At 41.6% G+C, this 21294-nt stretch overlaps 1 long non-coding RNA gene across 12 annotated transcripts in view; it reads right to left on the bottom strand.

Annotated features, from left to right (window-relative positions):
- Positions 1-20393, bottom strand: part of LOC104850573 — a 30912-nt gene extending 10519 nt beyond the window's left edge. For 10 of the 12 annotated variants that reach the window (XR_777016.3, XR_777014.3, XR_777008.3 and 7 more), the window contains exon 1: positions 13-1599. This is a non-coding gene — a long non-coding RNA (uncharacterized LOC104850573). Of the gene's footprint in view, positions 1-12; positions 1600-20337 lie in introns of those variants that run through there. The other 2 variants (XR_002024814.1, XR_777010.2) reach the window with 2 other exon arrangements.
- Between the last annotated feature and the right edge of the window lie 901 nt (positions 20394-21294).

The following is a 21294-nucleotide window of genomic DNA, read 5'->3' as shown; positions in this document are numbered from 1 at the left end:
GGGAGGACCCACCTTGCAGGGAAGCTGGGCATGTTGGAGGCAGCCTGGGGCAAGTGGATGGACTTCCAGCAAGGTGGTCCTGGGATGTAAGGAACCAAGGGAGAGAGCCTGCAACCAGGTGTTCAGTCTAGTTTCCCTAGCTCCAGGGGAAGGCCAGTTGGGAGTAGGGGGAGTTGGGGTGCTGTCTGCATGGGGAAAGGACCAGGCAGGCCTGGGACTGTGCATCCTGGCTCTACGGGGCAGGTGTTTCACCCCTGCTTGAACCTGTTGTGATAAACCTAGGAACAGCCAGCCTCACCACCTTTCTGCTTCAGTGTGGGCCAGATGGCTGTGTGGGGACAGCAGTGGCACCATGGGAGTGGCCTCATGGATGGGTCTGCACATTTGGAGCAGGGGTAGGTGCAGCCACACAGCCGGGTCAGAGAGGAATCCAGAATCTGGCCTTCTTTGCATCATGATACGTTCCCACAGAGCAGGGATTCCATACAGAGCAGCTTCCAGTGATTGTCATCACGATGCTTCCAGCAATGGCAGAAAAGTATCTGAAAGTGGAGAAAGCACACCAACCGATGCAATGTAGGAGGTGAACTTCAAGGCTTTGTACCTGGTGTCCATTAGCCCTCCTTGGTTTCCATGAGAGGCCCAATGTGGCCCCGCTGCTTTTCCAGACAAGGTCCCCAAGGGAGAAGGGTAGGTGGGTCTGTATTAATTTCTGTCGCTGCTTTTAAAAATACCTGAGAAAGCCAATTTAAAGGAGGACAGGTTTATTTGGCTCCTGGCTTCAGAGGTTTGAGGCCATGGTCAGCTGCCTCTATGACGCTGTATCAGCGATAAGGCAGAACAGCATGGAGGAGCCCATAGCCCAGGAAGGCTGCTCATTTCCTGGTAGCAAGGATGCAGTGAGACCAGGGAACCTAGCATTGGGGGACAAGATATATTCTCTAAAGACACATTTCCACGACTCACTACCTTTCACCGTGTTTGCCATGGATATCTATCCACATTGAATCAGTTCTTTCATCTCACCTGAATGTAGTTCAGTATGGATCCCTAAGTGGCTTAGAGCCAGTCGGCATCACAATGTGCCATAGTCTGATTGGTTAAAATCAGAATTTTGTTTCTCAGCTCTGGGGGCTGAAAGTCCAAGATCAGGCCTCTGGCAGATCTGGAATCTGATGAAGACTCACATGGCTGAGAGAAGATAACCAGCAAGCTCTCCAGGGCCTCTTTTATAAGGAACTAACTGTCAGAATAAGAGCCCCAACTTCATGACATCATCACTACACAAAGGTTCCATCTCCTTGAACCATCAGGCTGAGGTCAGGAATCCAATGTGTGATCTGGGGGTGGAGCCACAAACTCTCCCCCTTGCAATACCATGCAAGGACATGAGACTTCATGAATGCCAGGTATGTTGTGGAAAATAATAAAATATGAAATATATCTCCCAAGCTGTTAACTGTATGATACGCCGAGTCCTTGTTCTCTAGAAATCGAGGAATGAGTCCTAGGAAAGATGGAGGTTAAAAGCAGTAAGATATTTATTGATAGGAAAGCTCCTGAGGGGCAGGAGGGGTCCCAAGTGGGGAGCCCAAGAATCCCACTTTACAGAGAAGTTTTATAGGGTGAAACCCATGTGGGTACAACATGGGCCACAGCCTTGAACGTCCAATAAGGTTACAAGTATAGTCACTTAGGTAATGGTGGTCCAGTTGGGAAGCAAGTCATGTATTAAGTGTGGATGGAAAGAACAAGGGTTCTCCTAGGAAGCAATGGGTCCAGAGGTCTCTGGTCACCCCCAGGGTGGCTGATACCTATCTATACTTCACTGAGCCCAGTTCTTTGAAGAAGTATGTGGGTGTGGTCATCTTGTCTGCATCGTGAGGCCTGGTTTTCAGCCAAAGTGCAGCTGTGATGTGTTTTACCTTTGTCCTGGCCCTCTTGAGGGCTTAGCCTTATCTGACTGCCTACAATATTTTTCCTAGCTCATCTGTCTATAATAGGTGTACTCAAAGCATACTATGACCATAGCTTCACTTGGCAGGGACTTGCTCTGGTATTAATACACTTGTTCCCCACCTAGGCTTTGGTGAGAGACCTGGACCAGCCCCACCCTTCGAATCCCAAGTAGCCACTCATTGAGCTTTCTCAGCCTGCACTTACTATTCCAGTCCCTCCCAGTCCTTCAAATAAGTTCCCAGGTGGTGTGTGCATGATGCAGTGAAAATTTAACTCATTTAACTCAATGGCCTCAGTGCTCTGGGTTTGGAGGTGAGCAGCATCCCCTCTGCCGACTGTTAATGCTCACAATGCTGGAAACAGCCTGTAAACACATTCATGATCACTACTTGTCTCCCACTCAGTCCCAGGTGTGGCACAGGTTTTTGTGCTGCATGAGACAGGCAAGTAACTGCCATTTGTGCTCCCTTTCTCGTTGGGGAGATACTTTAAGCAATGCTATATGAATAACAAGTCCCCAAGGAACTTGTTGAAAGATAAATACAGAGAAGCCTCAGGTTGTCCTGCGAGAGGATTTGACCTTATCTGGGAAGATGGGAAACTGCAATTCCAGAGGAAGAGAGGAGTTAAGTAGATGAGGGTGTGTCAGGGTGGGACAAATGCAGGATCATAAAACCCAGTGGAAAATTACAAGGTGGGCATGAGGTGGGACAAAACTATGACCGACCAATAAGATTAGAAGTGTAGTCACCCAGGTAATACTGATTAAAGGAGGATCACATGGGAATACAAATCATGTACAAGGAATTTCCCCATTTAGAATATCAATCACTGCTATTCATCTCTAGGGGAAGTAGTACCTCTTTTCTTTTTTATAATGCTAACCAGTGAATGTGCCTCAACTGTTCTCCAAGTTGGTTCCTTGATTTTCCTGCAGGTTGGCTCCTTGAGGGATGGCCCTGTCTAACTGCCTACTAAATATCTAATTAACTCACCTACTACAATACTAGCATCTCCCTACTCCAGAGTGCTGTTCTCCATGTCTCCTGACTGCTGGGTTCCAACATTATTGCACTGAGGAGGATCCCTGGGGTTCTGGAACTCAGCAGGCAATGGCCATCATTCTGAGGGGGGCCCTCCCCTCTGGTGTGATATTCCTGGGGAAAGGGCAAGGACTGGAGGGCTATCCCAAATGCAGTGCCATAGGGCAAATGGTGGGGGCAGCTTATTGTGGATTGGTAAGTGAACTAGATATCTTGTAGGCAGTTACACAGGGCCAGCCCACAAGGAGCCAACGTGGAGTTCAATGAAGACACATTCACTGAAGGCTAGTATTGGAAGAGAAACTACCACATCCATGTAGGACACATAACAGTGATTGATACTCTAAATAGGTATCAATCACCTGGGTGGGGGACAAAGATCTTCCAAGAAAGATCCCTGACCCACCCCTTACCACTGAAAATCCTTGTTCATTCCTTGTATGCTTGCTAAATGACTTGTTTCCCCATTGGATCCCCATTAAAAATATTACCTAAGCAACTGTTCTTGTAATCTTACTAGTTGACTACAATTTTGCCCCACCTTACCTCATGGCTTTGTCCCATAAAACACCTTTGAGAAGTTGGGAGAGTGGGCAACCCACTTTCTGGTTCCCCTTCTGTCTCTCTTAGAAGCTTTCTTTCTCTCAATAAAATTCTCCTACTCTTATTCCATGTTCTTAGAAGCCATTCTTTGATTTTAGAGAGCATGGACTTGAGTTTCAGACACCTACCAGGTTCAGGAGTTACATTGATTCTCCCTATAGCAAGCTGGCTCTTGAGGGAAGAAGAAGGATGCTGGCTATACACCCTAGTAGCAGACCCTCTGTCACCGACAGGCCCTGTCCTTTGTTCAGGAACAGACCCCAGAAAGCCAAGCCCTGGTACATGACTGAGGTCCAAGTCCACTGTGTCCCTCTTAGAGACTGTGGCGTACTAAGTCCCAGGGGCTGTTGGCAATGATGCTCTGGGTGCCACTGTCACCCAGCCCTTGGGATAGAATCCCCAGCCAACAGCCTTAGGGGTGAGGGGTACAGCACAGGCTGATCTATGTGCTGGACGCTGAGGACTTTTGAGTGAAAAGCACAGACCAGCAGTGCAGGAGATGCCCTGGGAGACCCCAAACACGCAGCTACTTCACTCTATTGTTCATCTGGCCCCTTACATTGAACAGCTGAGTGATGTATCATTAAAGTAGAAAACATAGGGAGTCAGTTTCGTGCACAGAGTACCTCTTATCCAAAATACTTGGGATCAGAAGTATTTCAGACTTAGCCTTCCAGAATATTTGTATACATATACCTAGATGTCTTGGAGATGGGCCTCAAGTCTGAACTTGAAATTCACTTATGTTTCATGTACATCTTATATGTATAGCCTGTAGGTAATCAGATACATTATTTTAATTTTTTCTTTTTGCATGAAACAAGTTTACAGTGTGGAATTTTCCAATTCTAATGTCATGTTAGTCTTCAACACATTTCGAGTTTTGGAGTATTTTGGATTTCAGATTAAGAATGGTCAACTTATATTTAAATACTCAATTTGATGGTCTCAGACAGGTGGATGCGGAATACTTCTCTCAACTCTCAGAGTTCCCCATACCATTGTAGAGTCACCCTTAGCCCATCCCAGACATCAGCCAATCTGCTATCACCATTGACCAGTTTTCCCTCTTCCTGACTTTTAGTGCACATGGAATCAAATGAAGAGTGCTCTTTGGTGCCTGTCTTATTTGGTGTGATGTTTGCATCCCATCCAGGCTGAATGTGTGTGTGTGTGTGTGTGTGTGTGTGTGTGTGTGTGTGTGTGTGTGTGTTGAACAATCTGTCCATTTTTACTGCCAAGTGATCTTTTGTGATGCATGCTGATTTGTTTACCCAGTTACCTGTATATGAACATTTGGGTTGTTTCTATGTTTCGATGGTTGTATTAATGCTTTCAAAAAAACAGTGTAATTTTAGAAAAGAAGGTGTGTAGTTTTCTGAAGAAAGTAAATGATGCTTGTTGGAGTATACCTGAAAAGTATAAAATGCAAAAATTCCTTATATTTCCTGAGTTCTTAAGTCAAAAGGATATTTTTCCGTACTTCTCCCAAACTGTCCCATGCATATGTGTGCAAAAAATTGTCAACACTGTGTCATTTCCAGATGTGAATTTGATTCCAATCCCCCCCCGTATCCAGATGTGAAAATATGTTTAGCAGTTACTGTTTGCTACTAATTGTTCTCAGTGTTGTTGTGTAAGGTTGTCCAAAGGCCTTGCCAGTGCCTGGGACACTTACGGTGCCAAAAGCCTTATCTTGGAATATTCTGCTTTTGTACCATAGGAAGAGCCCATGTCTCTACTACAGACTCAGCCTCCATCACTAATAAGCATTTACCTGTCCTCTCCATCACCAGTGAGAGGAGGGTGGGATGCAGGAATACAGAGCTGGGGTCAGGGTGCTCATTCACTGCTCCCTGGCCTATTCCCTTCCGGACAAAATGTGACGCGCCCAGTGTCCATCAGTCAGCCTAAATGCTAACATCCTGGTTAGCTCTTGTTCTCGAAAATTCAGGGAACTCCGGAGATTTAATGAGCTTTTTTATTCATGAAGTTTATCGGTCCATTTTATGTATACATTATTTTGCGTGCACATTCATCATTGAAATTCTAAAGAACTAAACATAGGCTTTAAAATAGACTTAGGGCTCCTTAAGGTTCACAGTTACATAATGCCTTGAGGTGGCTGTTATCAGTTTAATAGATTATCTTTTTTACTTAACTAAATTTGGTTTTGTTCCCTAGAAAGGAGGCTGGGCTAAGGACTAACCCCATTGTGCTTTGTCTACATATTTCATGCAGACACGTATTTCATGTAGACTGAACTAATAAATATTTTTAGGGCGTTTTCTGGGACAATTTCTTTTCCTTTGTAGTTTCTTGATTAGGAGTTGTACACTAAAGTAAAATTCACAAAGTATTAAAATAAGCTAAGCAGGAGAGAGTCTGCCACCTTGCCAATGACATTATCACCATTTCCCATATTCATGGGCTTGCTTGCCTTTTAATATATTTGCTGTTTTTTTTTTTCAGACATGTGCTGTGCTTATTGGTACATTCATCACATTTCATCTCCTAACAGGGGCATTAGAAAGAAATACTGAAGATGAGGACATGTGGCAATCAGAGCCTCTGTGATGGGACGCCAGTATCTCCAGGGAAGGACCACTGCCCATGCCTAGCCCTCTAATGCACCCATCCTTGTACAGCTGCTGTTCCTGTCTCTCTGCCTCCCTTGCCTCTCCACACTGTGATGTTCTGGTGACAACATCCCAAGGCCTCAGGGCTGGGAAGGAGATAACCATTGTCCACAAAGTGACTTAACACCAGGTCCCTGCAGGTGGACCAAGAGCTCTTCTGTGTTCCTTATGGGCTCACTTGCTTGAGATCAGGGCCAGGGGCTATCCTGCTTGTCACTAAGCCTGCTGTGGGATACAGCTGTGTGGAACAGCAGATGGGTGTGTGTGTGAACAAGTCAGAGCAGGCCGGGTGTTCCAAAGCAGGACCAGAAAGGGAGCCTGTGGGGAATCCCCAAAACTGCTGCTAAATGGGGTTGCTATCAAGTGTCAGCTATCAGCAGTAGCACAGGAGACTGAGGGCCACCTGGAAGGTTCTGGAATCCCTGCATCTGTCCATTACATGTCTAATCACAAAGGCATTCAAGGGAGTCCTGGCCTTTGTCCCAGCCTTGTGGAGAACACTGACCTGTGCTACACAGGGAAGGCAATGCTGGTGCCATGCACGGTATGAATGTGTCCCCAAAGTTCATCCCCAGTGCACCAGGGTAAGAAACGGGGGTGGGGGGCAGCTTTTAAGAGGTGACTGGGCCATAGGGGATCTGCTCTCATGCATGGTTTACTGCCATTATTGTGGGGATGGGTTCCTGAACAAAGGATGAGTCTGGCCCCCTTCTCTGCTCCTCTCCTGTGCTGTCTCACTACCATGTCGTGCGTGTTATGATGAAGCCACACACAAGTGTTCACTAGGTGCAGCCCACTCTCTCTCTTAGACTTCCAGCTCCAGAACAGTGAGCCACATGAATGTCTGTTCATGGAATTCTGTCACAGCAGCACAACCACAACAAGACAGCTGGAAATGCCACTTCCAGTCTGCCCTAGTCCATGAGAGGACAACCCAGTGCTCACCCTGCCACATCTGCAGTCTTTGAAGACACCTCAAGTAACAGAGAGCACAGCAGTGAGTAGGCAAGGCAGAGTGCCTGGGGACATCTCTATCATCTGGGTGACACAAGTAGGGACAACTGGGGAGCCAGAGACAGGGTTGGTGTGGTTTGGGAAGCCTATCAAGTCTGGTCACTGAGGAAGACAGAAGCCTCCAAAACAATTCCCAAGTCTTTGGCTTGGGAATTTAGAAGGAACAAAGGCCTTGGAGATGGGGGGTCTCTCTAGGGGAAAGAATCATGGGAGGGGAGTTGGGTGTGCACATGGTGCCATCTTCAAGGCTCCCCATGGTATGGAGCTTGTTCGGATCACAGGCTTCAGTGGAGGAAGGAGGAAGAGGCCCAGGAGACCGAGGGGCTGAGGTGTGCTGAAGAGATGAAGTGACATGCCAGCCCTGGTGAGCACATCAGTAGGGGCAAAGGGTGGGTTGTATCCCACTGCAAGGCAGCTGGATGGAGATGGGCCTGGAGAAGCTGGGCATCTGCTATGTGCCAGCCCCATGGCGATGTAAACAGATGGTAGATCAATATGTGGAGTCGCAATAAGAACATATTCTCTTTCCTTTTCTAATAAAACCGAACCCTCTGTATAAAATTGTATGTTAGCAATGAAATCAGTCATACAAATTATTCAGCAAAACACTCCTAGCACATCTGTATTGTGTGAACACAGAATGTTCCATCTATCTGAAGAGGTGAAATTTTGTCACTATCTTTGGTTTGTCCAAGTCTTCGCTAAAGGGAGCCTATGTCTGACCCTTAATTGTGTGTAGAAGACTGGATGAGCCTTCTCCTAGCAAAGATGTCAACATGATGGGCATCAGGGCACCTGAGTCACTCAGGGAGAATTTCTGAGCCCCAACAACTTTCCCCACAGAACAGACCCTGTGTAGATCTTGCTCCATTATCTTGCAACTTCTGCAGGACTTAGTGCCTATGTGCTATTCAGAGATAACAATGAAGTCCCTGAAAATTACTTGCTGGAATGAAAAGTTTATTTGTTTTCATTGTATTCATTCAAGCTCATGTTCAAGCCAACACACCATTCTGCAGACAACTTTTATAATCAAAAACAGGAAAGAACTTTCAGTTTAATGTGTTTCCCCGCTTGTTATCACAAACACATGGCGGTTTTGCAAAATTTATTCAGACAACAAAGTAGTTATTGTCTTTGGAAGAGATACTTCATTTTGCTTTGTTTTATTTGGGGGTAGGTACGACAGTCTTTCAGAATTGTGCTTGATTCTTGTTGTCATACTATCTTTATTCTGTTTTGTGGGGTTTTTTTTGGGGGGTTCCTTAAATAAATCTATTAGCTTCAAGAACAGAAGCCTTAAAGTGAACTCAAACTGTAGGCAAGTTTTCATTACCCATTGTTTAATATCTCTCATTTCAGTCTATTCTAGGGTGATTTTCCAAGGTCCAGAAGACCCCCAAAGGTCTGTGTAGGATTGCCTTGCATCCCAAACAGATTTGAAATTTGTGTAACATTGATTCCCTTTTTCCATGCCACATAGTACTTACTCCTGTCTTAAGTGTATTTGATATGGAGTTAAAAATGTTTTGAGAAGAGATATGAAGCATATGAGCCTATTTAAAGTTTTTACTGCATTTTTCAGACCACAGTGTGGATGGCTTAAAAGAGCTGAGATGAATTTACTCAACTCTGTAGGACGTAAGTCTGAGCTCAAGGTGCTGGCAGGGCTAGTCACTGGCAATGCTCTTCCTGGGTTGCAGATTGGCTACTTTCTCATGGCATCCTCACATGGTGGAGAGAGGAAAGGAGAGAGGAGAATGCTCTGTTCTCAGCGCCTTCCTGTGAGACCATGGGAACTCCACCACTGGATCTCCTCTCACCCCATACATCTTCCGAAGGCCTAACTTCTAGTATGAGCCCACTGCTGTGAGGGCTCAGCATATGAATCTGGTGTGCACGTGTGTGTGTGTGTGTGTGTGTACACAGCACCATTCAGCCTATAGTATATATCCAACCTTTCAAGAGGAGATGATTCCATGGCAGGTGGTTGCGCTGCCTACTTGGACAGCAGCACAGTGAGGCTGAATGTGCACATGGCCATGACCCAGCAGGTCTGCTGTCAGCTGTGTGCACCTGTGCCCCTAAGTCCCATCCACAGGAGAACACACAGTCTGGGATATGTGCCTACAACAGAGCACTGCACCTTCTTACATGAATGCATTTCAAAATGGTGATTTTGTGCACAGGAAGACAAGGTGCAGAATGATGCCCCAGTGTACAAAGAACAACAAAAAGAAAACCCATGCAACACAGTACATATAAGTGTAGTATTTATATTAACAAGTTCTAAAAGCAATTCTGCCATGATCTTGGCAGGGCTTTCATAAGATGTAAGAAAAATGGAAGAGGAGAGACACCTACATTTCCCCCCAATGTTTGCAGTAAGAGACAATATATGTCTCACCACATGAACTTTCTGGTGCCTCGTTCAATAAATTTTCATCCTTTGAAGTTCAATTTTGCTTGTATTCTGTGTATTTTTTGGTTCTATTATTAATAGCATAGCCTTCCCCCATTGTAGGTTAGCCTCTATGATTGTTGTGCTATACAAATCTAATACTTTTTCTATCCTTTAATCGTATCTGATATCCTCATGCATTACAAAAATGAAAGATAATTCTCCAAAGGTGTAGGGACAGTGAGAAGGATAGGGAAAGGGGAATAAGGGAAAAGGAAAAAAATATAAAAATGGAATTAAAGTGTTTGAAGGTGGGGAGGGGAGGAGGGGTGAAGGGAGGGTGGGGACAAGGGGAAAAAATGAGAACCAAGATCTGGCATGGAAAGGTACAAGATCCAAGTAATGAATGTAACTGTACTGTCTACCTAGAATGTACCAATAAACTCAATTAAAAAAATTAAAGATAATTCTCTTGTATTTTATTTAGTATCTTATTCCCATATTCTCCACTTGTGATAATTTTACTTCTTTTACATAATTACATATCTTGCTTCTGTTTATTTGAAATTTATTCCATTGATGAAAAATGTTAAATAATAATATTTACAGCAGTTTTTTGTTGTTATTTTTAGTTCAAATGAGACTGTTCTTAACATAGATTTTACTTGTTGCTGAAAGACAATACTCTCCTGTTTTTAAATTATCAATAGGTATTAGATGGTGCAGAATTACTTAGGAGCATTAGTAAAATCTTATCGGACCCTATATTGTTAATATATACCATTAATAACTTTAGATGGACTACAGTGCTGGTGTTTTCATAACTACTACCTGGTCATGGAAACCTAGAAAGGTGCTATAAATATGCACAGCACCACTAGGTGGTGCTGTGCCCCAATTTTCCTTTTGCATTAATTTATTGTTAAAATATAAGCTTTTAAATTTACAACTTTTAAGCTTAATGTGATCCTCAAGCTACTCATCATTTCACCTTTCGGTTTGGTGGCCCTAAATTCAGAGAGTATCTTAAAAATATTTCTTTTCTTCCCCTGGATTTGGGCAAGGGAAAGTTTTTTGGGGGATATAATTTATACACAATGAAATCTAACAATTTTAAGCATACAGTACTCTACAGGTGCATGTTGTCTGGCAACAACGATCATGGCTGTGATATGTAACACATCATCCTGATCAGTTCCCTTGTATTTTTGTGTTAATCCCCTTCCCTGACCACCAGCCCTGGAAACCACTTTAGTTCTAGTTTTCTGTTTTCTTGAATTTCATGTCAATTAGTCACACAGGGTGTGATATGCTAGATCTGACTTTCTTCAGAAACACAATGCTTCTGAAATGCATCCATGCTGTCTGAGGATTCAGTTTGTTCATTAGGGACTAGCATTCCATAACACAGTAAATTGTTTTTTGGTTTTGCTTTTGTTTTTTGGGTTTTTCTTGGTACCGGGGATGGATACAGCAAATTGTTTACTCATTCACCATTGATAGGCATTGGGGCTGCTTTTAGCTTTTAAATATTATGAATAAAATCACTATCAACATGCATGCAAATTTTTCTGAAATAGCAAGCATTGTAATTGCTGTGCTGTAATATGTTTAACTTGATAGAAAATTGCTTTCCGAATGGTTTGTGAAGTTACCGCTACATGTGGCAGTACTGTAAGTTCCCATCAGCCTAAGTGATGCCTTTGCCAATGCTTGGTGGTACTGAACTTATAAAATTCTGATAGTGTGAGGTCATATTTCATTTGTGGTTTTAATTTGCATTTCCCCAGCATCCAGTGAGCACCGGTATATTTCATGTGCTTTTTGCCATCTAGTACCTTCTTCACTGAACCGTCTGTTCAAATCTTCTGATCAATTCTTTTTTATATTCATTAAATTTACTGGTACACTTTAGGTATAGAATATGATGACATTCAGCATTGGGAATTTGCACCTTCTTAAAAATCAGGTCATTTGTGTCATCATCTTTCAGTTGTAATTGATTCTTATAAGTCCTCTCTGTGTTCGGTGACTGTTTTCTCACGGTTGATTGGTCACATTTTCATTGTGTTAATAGTGTCTTTTGAAGAGCAAAGATTCTTCATTTTGATGAAATATAATTTATTAATTTTTATGTATGTGGTTAGTGTCTTTGGGGTCAATTCAAGAAATCTTTCATTAAGCCTAAATGACCAAGGTGTTCTTTTTCTTCCAGAATTTTCATAGTTTTATTTTACATTTAACCTATGATCTATTTCAAATTCTCTTTTATGGTATGTAATAGGCATTGAGTTGAGTGTTTAGTTATGTTTTCCTAGGGGATATCTAATTGTTTTACCACCATTCACTGGAAAGATGATCACTGCTCCATTAACCCTTGAACAACCATTTTCCACTTTCCCCAGGACAGGCAGGCATTCCAGGCCCTCTCATTGCTTACACTGTTCTTGGGCATTCTATCAGTCCCAAGTCCTAGGAAGAACTGCAGCAGCACAGTTAAAGGTGGAGAACCAAGACCTGTCATGTAAAGGTACAAGATCCTAATAATGAATGTAACTGTACTGTACAGATAAAATGTACCAATAAGCTCAATTTTTTAAAAAGTGGTTTATTAGAGATTAACACCTGCCCTTCCCTGACTTTGGGAACCCAGGGACTGATGCAGCTTCTGAGCACAGTCCCAGAGAAGTGCGGTATAAGGCAACACACAAGCAATAGGCCCTCTCAGCCCCCAGTACTTCCTTGTAAAGGCAGGTTTATGCTTAAGGAAAGGAGAAAGGTACAAACAGAAAGAATAGTACTGGCAGAAAGGAGAAAACAGCATGGGATGCACTGGGTTTAAGGATCTGAAATATGCACAGGGCCTCCCTTTGGTTCTGTCAGAGCATATTGACAGTGTGATTGACAGGGTGCTGAGACAAGGGGTTGGCCCTGGGGATTTTGCTCAAATTCAGGTGAGTGGAGGGGGATTGGTCCTATAGCCCCTGTTTTTTTTTTGTCCCTGTTTTACTACCTATACTATTCCCATCAGAGAGACCTGATTCCTGAAAATATTTAAGTGGTAGAGAGAGAGGAATGCCCATCTTCTATAGCTACTTCAGGCTGAATAGGGGCTCTGGTCCAAACTGCGCAGAGACCAAGAACCTCTCACCTTGACTGACATTAACCGAGTCAAGGACAAAAACCATATGATCATTTCAATAGATGCTCAAAAAGCATTTGACAAAATTCAACACTCATTCATGATAAAAACCCTGCAGAAGATTGGAATAGATGGTCTTTATATCAACTTCATAAAGGCTATCTATGAATAGCCAACAGCCAACATCATTCTAAATGGTCAAAAACTGAAAACCTTCATGCTAAAATCAGGAACAAGAGAAGGATGTCCAGTATCACCACTCCTGTTCAATATAGTTTTGGCAACATTAGCCACAGCAATTAGACAAGAGAAAGAAATAAAAGCAATAAAGTAGGAAAGGAAGAAATTAAACTGTCATTATTTACTGACGTTATGATACTCTACATAGAATACCCAAAATCTCTGCCAAGGGCTGGAGATTTAGCTCAGTGGTGCTGGTGCCTGCCTCGCAAGTGCAAGGTCCTGAGTTTGATTCCCAGTAACAACAACAACAAAAAAAGGAAATATCTAGGAATGAATTTAATGAAGGAAGCAAAAGACCTCTACACTGAGAACTACAACACTCTGAAAAAAGAGACTGAAGAGGATATAAGAAAATGGAAAGACACCCCTTATTCCTGAGTAAGAAGAATCAATATAGTGAAAATGTCCATACTTCCAAAACTACTACACAGAGTCAAAGCAATCCCTATTGAAATCCCACAGTATATTTCACAGAACTAGAGAAAACAATCCAAAAATTCATTTGGATACAGAAGAGACTAGAATAACAAAAGCCATTCTAGGCAATAGAGATATGGCAGGGGGTATCACAATCCCCAACGTGAAACTATACTACAAAGCCACTGTGATAAAAACAGCAAGGTACTGGGCAAAGAAACAGATCTGAGGATCAGTGGAACAGATTAGAAGATGCAGAAACAACTCCTGACATACTCAGCTACCTCCTCTTTGACAAAGGAGCCAACCATCCTCACTGGATAAAAATAAAAGGCTTTGGAAAAACTAGATTTCAACTTATCCAAGATTAAAACTAGACCTGTATCTTTCACCATGCACTAAACTAAAATTCAAATGGATTAAAGATATAAATATTAAAACAGAAACACTCAACTTGCTGGAAGATAAGTTAGGTAGAACTCTTGAAGATATGGCATAGGAAAAGACATTATGAACAAATCCTCAATAGCATGGGAACTAGCACAAAGAATCAACAATTAGGATCTCATCTTTTTAAAAAGTTTCTACACTGCCAGAGAAATCACAAGCAGAGATAACAGATAACCCACAATGCAGAAAAAAATTTTCATCAGCTGTTCCTCAGACATAGGTCTACCATTGAGAATATATAAAGAACTAAAAAAAAAAAAAAACAGACCCCCAAATATAAAGACTCAATTCAAAAATGTGCATCTGAAATGAACAGACATTTCTCAAACAAAGAAGTAAAAGTAGCAAAAAAAAAATATGAAAAATGTTCAACCTCACTGGTCATTCGAGAGATGCAGATAAAAACAACACAGATTCCATCTCACTCCAGTAAGAATGCCTATCAAGAAATCAACCAATAACAAATGGTGGTGGGGTTGTGGAGAGATAGGAATCCTTCTTCATTGTTGGTGGGAGTGCAGACTGGTGCAATCACTGTGGAAATCAATATGGAAATACCTCAAACAACTAGGATTGGAAGTCCCATTTGGCCCAGCTAATCCTCTGCTGGATATCTTCCCAAAATAATTAAAAGAATCATACCACAGCAATATATGTGTACCCATGTTTATAGCGGCACCGTTTGTAATAACTAAAATTTGGAAACAGCCCAGTTGCCCATCAAAGTTTTTTTCTTATAAAATGGAGTGCTACTCAGCCATAAAGAATGAGAAACTAGAGATATTTACAGCTAATGTAGACAAAATCTTTATAGATTGGGAGGGAGGGAAGGGTTGAAGGGAGGCTAGGGGAATGGGGAAAAATAAGAACCTAGATTTACTATGTAAAGGTACAAATTTCCAACAATGAATGTCATTATATTGCATACATTAAATGTACCTATAAAATTAACTTTTAAAAAGGATAAAAATGTATAATTGATAGTGTGTAATAGGAAGAAAAGGTCTAAAAGAGTAGAGGAAGTGGGAGGGGTAGGGGAAAGGTAAAAAGGGAAAAGAAAAAAATGTGAAAAGGAAAAACATGGAAAAAATGTCTTTGTAAACAGGGAAGGGTGGAGGAGTGAATGAAGGGCTGGGGAACGGGGAAAAATGAGAACCAAGACACCTCATGTACAGGTACAAGATCCCACTGATGAATGTAACTGTACTGTGTACCTAAAACGTACCAATAAACTTAATCTTTTTAAAAAAAGAAATAAAGGTTTAGCAGTTATGAACTGTGTTGCTATAAACATGGGTATGTATGTGTCTCTATAATGTCATGTCTTTAACTCTTTCATGAAGATCCCTAGAGGGCGAATAGCTGGGTTAAATGGAATTAGTTTTAGTTGTTTTGGAGAATCTCCATTGTGATTTCACAGTGGTTGTACTAGTTTACATTCCCACTAAAAATGTAGGAGGGTTTCCTTTTCCTCATAGCCTCTCCAGTATTTGTTATTTGATTTCTTAATGATAGCCATTCTTTCTAGCATAAGATGGAAGCACAGTGTTGCTTTAATGGGCATTTCTCTAGTAGCCAGCAATGTTGAAGATTTTTTCCTACAATTGTTGGTCATTTCAGCATCTTAGAAGTGATTATTATTTCAAATGGCCATTTTTTTGATTGAGTCTTTTGAGTTCCTCATAATTATTTTTTCTGATTCTTTATGTATTGTAGATAGTAGGTCCTCTATCCAAGGAATAGCTGGCAAAAATATCTCCCATTCTGTGATTTATCTCTTCACACTTTCGCTTGTAAACTACAAGTTAAAATTCTTCAGAAGAGGCAAAGAAGGCCACTATATATTGAACAGGAAGAGATAACAATTGTAAATATATATGCACCGAATACTGGAGTACCTAACCTCATAAAATAAACCATGCTTGACATAAAAGAACAAAAAATACCAAGGTAATAATATTGGGTGATCTTGGAACCCCACTTTCACAAAGAAATAGATGAATTAAACAAAAAATCAACAAATAAATGTCAGAGTTGAACTACACCTTTGAACAAATGGACTTGCTAGATATCTACAGTATATTCTACCCTACTACAATAAAATACACATTCTCAGCATCACATGGAACTTTCTGCAAAATGGACAGCATACTAATCCACAAAGCCTTCTTAAGGAAATACAAAATAATTCAAATAATGCCATGGTGCTATCAAATCAGTGGACTGAAATTAGAAATCAATCACAAAAGAAGCCACAGAAAATCTACAAAATTGGGAAACTTGCACTTCTGAATATTCAACACATCACAAGAGAAACCAAGGAAGAAAAAAAATTCCTGAACTCAGTGCCAGTACAAAATACCAGAACCCATGGAACACAATGAAAGAAGTCCTCCGTGGAACATTTAATGCAGTCATCCTCACATGGAGAAACAGTGAGTTCAAGTGAATGAGCCAATAGTAGTAAAGATACTTGGTAAACCACAGTTCAAAACCAAATCTAGTTTAAGGAAAGAAGTAATAAAGATTAGAGCAAAAATTACAAAGCCCAAAATTGATACTAAACATTCCAAAGAACAATGAATAGAAGAGCTGGTTCTTTGAAAACAACAACAACAAAACGAAAACCCTTAGTGAAACTTACCAAAAGAAGGAGAGAAAACGATCACATTAGAAATAGAAATGTTTCACTTAGGAGGATATCTTCAATATGTATCCATTTTCCTATGAATGAATCTAATTTCTCATTCTTTATGGCTTAGTATTCCCTTTTATAGAAAAACCACATCTTCTTTATCCAGTTTCCAACTGATGGGCAAATGGGCTGTTTCCAAGTTTTAGCTATTACAAACTGTGCCGCTATAAACATAGGTGCGCATATATCCCTGTGATATGATTCTTTTAATTCTTTTGGAAAGATACCCAGCAGAGGGATGGCTGGGTTAAATGGAACCTCTAGTTCCAGCTCTTTGAGGTATCTCCATTCTCCATATTGATTTCTACAGTGGTTGCACCAGTCTGCACTCCCACCAACAATGAAGAAGGGTTCCTTTCTCCCCACAACCCCACCAACATTTGTTATTGTTTGATTTTTTGATAGCAGCTATTCTTTGTGGGGTGAGGTGGAAACTCAGTGTTGTTTTCATCTGCATCTCTCAAATGACCAGTGATGTGGAACATTTTCTCATATATTTACTTGATGCTTTTACTTCTTTGAGAAATGTCTGTTCATTTCAGATGCCCATTTTTGAATTAGGCCTTTATATTTGTGGGGGCTGATTGTTTTGAGTTCTTTGTATATTCTAGATATGAGCCCTTTGTCTGAGGAGCAGCTGGTAAAATTTTTTTCCCACATTGTAGGTTGTCTCTTAGTTCTGTTGATGGTTTCTTTTGCACTGCAGAAGTCTTTTAATAAGATGAGATCCCAGTTGTTGAGTCTTTCTTCTAGTTCCCATGCTACCGAGGATTTGTTCATAAAGTCTTTTTCTATGCCAGTGTCTTCAAGAGTTCTGCCTAATTTATCTTCCAGCAAGTTTAGTTTTTTTAATATTTAGATCGTTAATCCTATAATAGTACATAAGTTCCTAATGAGATAATTGACAATGTGAAATAGGAAGAAAAGGGCTAAAGATTCAGGGAAAGTGGGAAGGGTAAAGGAAAGTCAATAAGGGAAAAGAAAAAAATATGAGAAAATGAAAAAATGGAAATAAAGTGTTTGTAAATGGGGAGGGGAGGAGTGGGTGAAGTGAGGGCAGAGACAAGGGGAAAAAATGAGAACCAAGACCTGTCATGTAAAGGTACAAGATCCCAATACTGAATGTAACTGCACTGTATGCCTAAAATGTACCAATAAACTCAAAGAGGAAATAAAAAAGATTAGGGCCCTTCCTCAATCTTTGGGGGATATAATTCTTCAGATACTCCAGGGGTGTGCATGGTGCAATGGTTCATGGGCCAGTTCCAATCTGGAGAAGGGAGGAAGGAAAAGGCCGAGTACGAGGGTCATGTATTTATGGGAATCCCAATACAACATTCTTTGGTTTCAAGGACAAGATAAGAGGTCTGCCCAGGTCCCAACCTGCCCTGCTGCAGATGTCTACCTGAGACAGTCTGCCGAGTCTACAACCTGCCCTGCTGATGTCTGCTTGTGACATTTTTTCCTTCCTATTTCACCTCAGAGACAAGATATCACTCCTCTCACCAAAAGGTCTGAGTGTGTTGGCAATGGTAGAAAAGTCGGGACTGGGGAACTCTGGCTGTGACTTTTAAATGGTCACCTTTAGACATACAATTAGTCTCAGCACTGCTCCTGGGGGAGAAGCAGAACCTAGAAGTGTTGAAAAGCTGGCCTGGGGGCATAAAGCAAGTTCACCCTGGCTCCCAAAACTTGCCTGCTTATACCAGTAGGGGAAGAGGAAAACACACAAGGGGGAGTGACCTGTGAAAAATGTGGGAACTGGCTTGTGATGGGAGCATACCAGGAATGGACCCTGCTGGGCTCACTCTGCTTCCAGCCCAGGTTTCTTCTTCCCAGGGATCATCCACAAGGCAAAGCTGGAGGGCTCCAAAGCAGAGAGAGGAGGAGCCATTTCTTCAATGCTCCATGTTGTCCACAAGCCCATTTGGAGCAAGCAGTAAGCTCCTCATCCGGGGCCTTAATTTTTCCAGGGTGGAGAGCCCTGTCAGTAGGCATCACTGCAGCAGAGAGGATGGGCACAGACTTCACCTCCATGTCTACAGGACCCTAGTGGGACTGGGCAGCCACTAGGGATGTTAGTCTAGTCTCTGCAGGTCTCTCCTGAGGTAGGTCCTGTCTCCCATGACAACTGCATCAGTTTCTAGGTGGACTAGTAGAACTCTTGGAACTAGGTCCAGGAAGGGTTGGAATGAATTGGTCTCTGAGCCTTAAACTGCTGGGTCCCACTAGGATCTGAGAGGCAGGTGCACATGGATTCTAATACTCATAAAAGAACAAGTGCCACAGGGTGTGACCTTGATAGACCAGATGGATTTAGGAAGAATACGACTGTCTGTCTCCTTTCTGCCGCTGCCAGCCCCACTGCCCCTGTAGGGAAGGCAGTGACAGGGAGAAACCACAGGGACCTACCAAGATGTCCACAGATTTGCATATAGCTTTCCACAGAGACCACCACTGAAACCCATACTGAGACCTCCAGAGATTCACCTAAGTCCTTTACAGAAACCCCACCAAGACCTCACAGAGACATAGAGAACTCCACAAGACCTGCACAGACCCCACTGAGATCTCCACAGAAATCCAGAGAGGACCTGCAGAGCCTTCTGCAGAGACCCAACAAAGACCACCATCCCCAGAGTCCTCTGAGAGACCCACAGAGAGACTCTCCCAGAGTCACTTGAGACAGAGACAACACAGGGAAAGCAGAGGCCTCCCACAGAGCCCACATATCCATTCTCAGGAGGCTGAGCCATCTGAAAGCCTTTAGTAAACTGGCAGTATAGGAGGGGAATCATCAGCGGCACCCACCACAGAAAACGTTCTGCATTTATGATGTCATCAGTGTTTTCTCCTTGGAAAAGGAATTACAGATTCCACATGCAAATCTGTACAATTCACAGATTTTCATTATCATGAGCTCTGATCCACAAATGAGGGAATCACAAACTTTGACAATGAATAAAATGCTGCCAGCATCTCCTGAGGGAAATGCACTATTCATGTGATTTTAGAAATTATCAGTGAACCTGCATCAGGGACCACAACTTTTGTTTAATGGGGACAGGTCCCTGTAACTCAGAATGGCTGGCTCTTTTGCTTTGGAGAAAGGATGAAGGGTCCTTGGGAACAGACTCCAAGCACAAAAGGAACTGCAAAGCCTCAGCTGACTTCTCTCTCCCTGGGGGCTGTTCTGCTACTACACTGTTTGGCACAGTATGGCCTGTGTCTTCTTTCTTCTTATTTTATTTTAGCTTATTTTCATTTTTATTTTTGGTACCAGGGATCGAACTCAGGACCTTGTGGGGCAGGTGGCAGCACCACTGAGCTAAATCCCTGGCCTTCTTCTTTCTTTTTAAATGAACCATGACATGGTGAAGCTTTTTTACAAATGGGATACATCTGTGCAGCATTTCAATAATATCCTCTGGAAGACTGCTATCTACTAAATAATAGCATTAACCAATTAAATGACCAATATCTTATTTTGCTTAATAAAATGTAGAAAACCATTCAAATGGCATTACATTATCATTCCAGAATATAACAAAACACTAATGTTCAGCAAATACAGATGAAACTGCTGGGGTATTTAGGGTGATTCATTTAAAGATAATTCCAAGAAATGCACATTTTTCCAAGATACAAGCACTCTGAATACATTTTACACTCAATACGTGGTGCCAAAAATATAAATTAAAATAATATTGAAATCTTAGAAAATGTTTTACTTAACTGGTGCTTGACACTGTCTATTACATCACTTGGGAGTTTTCACTGAGCATCTACAAAAGAAAATACAAACATCAGCATGTTATTACGATAATAATAAAGATCTCACTATACACACATTTTGAAAACTGCATGCAGCTGAGGCTATATATTTTCCACTGCTTATAAGAATACTATGGACTTGATGTGGTAAAATCAAGATAAAAAACATGTCAAGTATGTATCTTTGGTTAAGTGTCTTAGACTATTCATTGGGATGACAGTATCAGAGTCCTTACTCTAAAACAGAAATGATCTGCATAGATGTTGTGAAACAAGAAGAAACTATTCAAAAGGGAAGGAGAACTAAAGAGGGAGAAGGTGAAAAGGAAGGAAGAGAAATGAAAAAAATGAGGAAAAATATAAAAAGAATAAAACAGAAATTAACTGACATGATCATTCTGTGGGCAAGTCTATTCTTTTTTTTTTTTCCAGAATTAAGGATTATTTTATTTTATTTTTTTTATTGAGTTTATTGGTACATTTTAGGGATACAGTACAGTTACATTCATTGTTGGGATCTTGTACCTTTACATGACAGGTCTTGGTTCTCATTTTTTTCCCCTTGTCCCTGCCCTCCCTTCACCCCCTCCTCCCCTCCCCATCTACAAACACTTTATTTCCATCTTTTCTTTATCTCACATTTTTTTCTTTTCCCTTATTACCCTTCCCCTACACATCCCACCTTCCCTACACCTTTAGCTCCTTTCCTCCCATTTCTAAATGTCAGTAATCTTATTAGAATCTTATGCATTGTTGCAGAATATTCACACCAGGGAAACTATTTGGTATTTACACATGTGGGACTTATTTATTTCACTTAGGAGTATATCTTCAATATGTATCCATTTTCCTATGAATGAATCTATTCTCTCGCTCTTTATGGCTGAGTAATATTCCATTTTATAGAAAAACCA

This window comes from Fukomys damarensis, unplaced genomic scaffold, assembly GCF_012274545.1.
Source record: "Fukomys damarensis isolate Sample0158 unplaced genomic scaffold, DMR_v1.0_HiC HiC_scaffold_27, whole genome shotgun sequence".
Taxonomy (NCBI): Eukaryota; Metazoa; Chordata; class Mammalia; order Rodentia; family Bathyergidae; genus Fukomys; species Fukomys damarensis.
The sequence above is the reverse complement of the archived record's forward strand: the minus strand, read 5'-3'. Positions and strand labels throughout refer to the sequence as shown.